General features: G+C 31.9%; 1 long non-coding RNA gene across 2 annotated transcripts; it reads left to right on the forward strand.

The window, feature by feature from the left end:
* Positions 1-2,042: 2,042 nt before the first annotated feature.
* Positions 2,043-2,682, forward strand: LOC109581077 (uncharacterized). 2 transcript variants are annotated; one of them, XR_002184494.1, is made up of 3 exons: positions 2,043-2,074; positions 2,516-2,600; positions 2,652-2,682. It is a non-coding gene; the product is annotated as an uncharacterized LOC109581077 (long non-coding RNA). The 2 variants fall into 2 exon arrangements; XR_002184493.1 differs by lacking the exon at positions 2,043-2,074 and adding an exon at positions 2,186-2,234.
* The last annotated feature ends 1,368 nt before the right edge of the window (positions 2,683-4,050 follow it).

Below are 4,050 nucleotides of genomic sequence, written 5' to 3' on the forward strand. Positions count from 1 at the left end.
CAATATTCTGATCTACATTGTCAGCCACCCATTGAGTAAAAGAACCAGGAAAAGACTGGCTAATAATTTTTTCTAAATTTTTTTGTATTAGTGACTGTTTGTATTTCAATGTAAGATATTGAAAATCCAAGCCATTTGGAACCAAATACATAATCAATTTCCATTACCTTACCAAATAAAATGGGTGCAATAACTGACTTTGGACGAGTTGACTGAATTATGAAATGACCAATACTGTTTGCTTCATTTATGATCAAGTAACAATATCCAGGAAACATTTTAAGACATGTGGTATCGACTATTTGTAATATCTTCAGTGCTATGACACAAAGTTGTATCTTACGTTTGTTCTCTGATTTCTGCTTTAGTCATATTTGCTACTGCTTTGTATGAGTAATTGTTCTGCTTCATGAATACTATCTCTTTTGCTGAATGACATTTTGTCTATAATATGTGACCATAATTGACAAAAGGGCCCTTATGGCGGATTTTAAAATTGATTGTTATAATGGAAAATATCAACCTGTGAGTGCTTTGTTAGACAATCATTGTTTCTAAAAGTTTTATGGTAACTTTTTGCATCCTGTGGAGTAATTTTATGATAAATGGGGCTCAGGAAAGTGGATTTTTTAGGCTAGAAAGACAAATTTCACTACCCGCCATAAGGTACCTTTTGTCAATTATGGTCACATATATTTAACCATGTTTGTAAAGCATACTAATGTGCCTTGGTCTTCAACTTCTGTAATAGTGTGCCTTGGTCTTCAACTTCTGTAAAAACAACACCATATCGTTCAACCAGCTTTTGTTTTCCTTTCAGTAGAATAAATGTTATTATTATTTGATGAGGCAGACATTTCTGTATGTCATTGAAAGATTGCATACATATTTCTGCATCTCCTGATTCAACCCACATGCATAACTTTTCGAAATGGAAATTCATGTTTTCACCAATTGGTCTCATTTACTGACAACAAAGGAATGTCACACATACATTATGATTGGAACAATGCTAGAGACATTACTTACAGTATTACAACTAACAGGAGTGGTAGTACTGGCACTGTAGCTGAAGTTTGAAGTAGACATGCTAACACTGTAGTTGTAAGACGTTTTATGTAATACAGAATGAACAAATTACTTATTGCATCTGACAAAAAGTTTTTTTGAAAATTTATGGTATCCAAAATAACAGAAAAGTTCCGTGTACATCTAATTTCTACTCAAATTCATAATTTTGGCAATGTTTGTTTATTAGCAAGATAGATGTACAGAATATAAAAAAGAAAGCATAATATAATGTCATAAAAACCAAGTAAAGGAAAGATACCTTTATCTATGTCCATCAACAATACTTCTTGACCACAATGTTTCACTCGATTTTTGAGCAAATTTAAAAATTGATAAAAAAATGAAATTTTATCTCAATTGGCTCAAATTATCAATGCAACATAAGTACATGTATATGCATCAGAAAACATAGTATTAATTGAACATTTCTCTCCTTGTCATTTTTGATTAAATTTGATCAGTATCCCTGAATATAGTACCGGGTTTTTGGCTTAATTTTTAAGCAATTTGACAATCCATTGACAAGAACCTGTATCAGCACTATGCCAAATCTGTTAAAGAACCCTAACTCTAAGTATTATTGGCAATGTTATATTGGGTTATAATAAACAATTCTACTTTTTCCCAATGCATGTATATACTGTTAATAGGTACTGCATACTTCTGTCTTCTCATGTTTGTGTTCCTTGACTCCTGTTCTTGTGCATCTTTGTCTCTTTTCTCTCCTTTGCCTTTCTCTCCTCCTCATACACACGTATGCATATGTCTAACTTTTGCTCTTTCTCATTCCTTTGATAAGTCTCTCACATGTCTTCGTGTTAACACAGTTTTAGTATCAGTAACCAACTGTAAATACCATACACATACATTAATGTATACAAACATTGTTGTTATTATAATAATTATTATTATTATTTTTTAGTACATTGGTGTATCACAGATATTGGGACTTGCTGCAATGTGGCAACAGGAATGCAAATAAAATGCTAAAGAAATTGTAACAGTAAGACACAATGCACACTATAGTGCTCTTGTGTACAGTGCATATACTGAGAGTGACAGGGAGTATAGTGTCTTATTGAATCTATGTACATTTAATTATTTAGGATATGTCCAACAAAGTATCATTAATGCTGTGTTGCATTGGCTGAAACATAATGATGGTAAGTGATATGTAATGTATATGTATTTAAGTCTATGGATTCCTGGGTAATTGTAATTGTAATTGTCACAGGCCTACATGTATAACACTGACTCACTAATTGAATAAAGGTACAGGTACATATACATGTGAATGAATGCCAATGCCACTATGACTCAAATAAACAATTTATCACAGCCATTACCATTACTGAAAATCAATACTTTTGTAATAAATTTGAATTACCATTGCAATTCATTGCTATGCACCTCTCTTCCTTTTTACCCTTTTTCTTTACGTTAGTGCCTCAATCTTGCAATGTACCTCTATCTTGCAATGGACCAAGGTACCACTGATGTCATCACATAATGAGTCTTACATAATTCAAGTAAGGTCCAGTACATATTTCCCTTGTTATGTTTCTTTTCTGTGATTTTAGGACAAAGGCGTCAAGACAACACTAAGACTAATAACTTATCTATTAAATTATTTTTTTTTATTATTATTATTTTTCAAATGAAATATTTGGCACTATGCAGGAAATGACCTTCATTAAGCAACACGCATCATAAAAGTGCAAATGAATTATTTTTACCATACATTCTCAGTTGCATTCTTGTATGTTATTTTTTTAATTTAAATTGCCAAAAAATATTTTTAAATATAATTATTTGTTACTACTATATATGAAGCAAAGGCATGCAATATGAAGCAGTTCATGAGGCAAGGTTTTTGGACTTGATCCACTCCAAAGATCAGAGATGTAGCAATACATAAGTTGCATAATGATCATTTTTTATTTTCAAGTATGTTAGCAGTGCAATTCTGACTGTTGTCTGGTATCAGCAGGTAGGCATGCATGATTACTTGTTTTGAAAAATAAAAGTACTAATATTGAATAAACAACTACAGAGATAATCAGCTAAACATACTTTCTGCATGCTTAATGAGAGGGTGGGGCTGAAGTTTTTTAGCTGAAAACTCCAAGGTTTTACATCAGAAGTCCCAAAAAATGGAATGAAGTTCTTAACCCATTAATTAGCTAGTGCCACAGCAAGGTTAAAAGTTAAACACAATGATCAACAAAATTTGTCTTAGCAGTTTATATCTGATTTGCTTTTCTAGCCCTGTAAATCAATAAATTGTTACATTATGTCTGAAACAAAGTTATAGTCAAAAGTAGTCAAAATATGAAATTTGGTTCCAACAAACTCTTAACCTTGCTGTGGCACTTGTATTAAGAACTTCATTCCGTTTTTTGGGACTTGTGATGTAAAAACCTTGGAGGTTTCAGCTAAAAACCTTCAGCCCCACCCCCTCATTAAGCATGCAGAAAGTATGTTTAGCTGATTATTTCTGTAGTTGTTCATTCAATATTAGTATTTTCATTTTTCAAAACAAGTAATCGTGCATGCCTACCTGCTGATACCAGACAACAGTCAGAATTGCACTGCTCACACACTTGAAAAAAATCATTGATCATTATGCAACTTATGTATTGCTTCATCTCTGATCTCTCGAGTGGATCAAGTCCAAGGACCTTGTCTCATGAACTGCTTCATATTGCATGCCTTTGCTTCATATATAGTAGTAACAAATAATTATATTTAAAAATATTTTTTGGCAATTTAAATCAAAAGAATAACATACAAGAATACAACTGACAATGTATGGTACAACAATAATTCATTTGCACTTTTATGATGTGTGTTGGTTAATGAAGGTCATTTCCTGCACAGTGCCAAAAATTTCATTTGAACAATAATAATTATAAAAAAACAAAATAATTTAATAGATAAGTTATTAGTCTTAGTTTTGTCTTGACGCCATTGTCCTAA

Source organism: Amphimedon queenslandica, unplaced genomic scaffold, assembly GCF_000090795.2.
Source record: "Amphimedon queenslandica unplaced genomic scaffold, v1.1 AMPQUscaffold_13464, whole genome shotgun sequence".
Taxonomy (NCBI): domain Eukaryota; kingdom Metazoa; phylum Porifera; class Demospongiae; order Haplosclerida; family Niphatidae; genus Amphimedon; species Amphimedon queenslandica.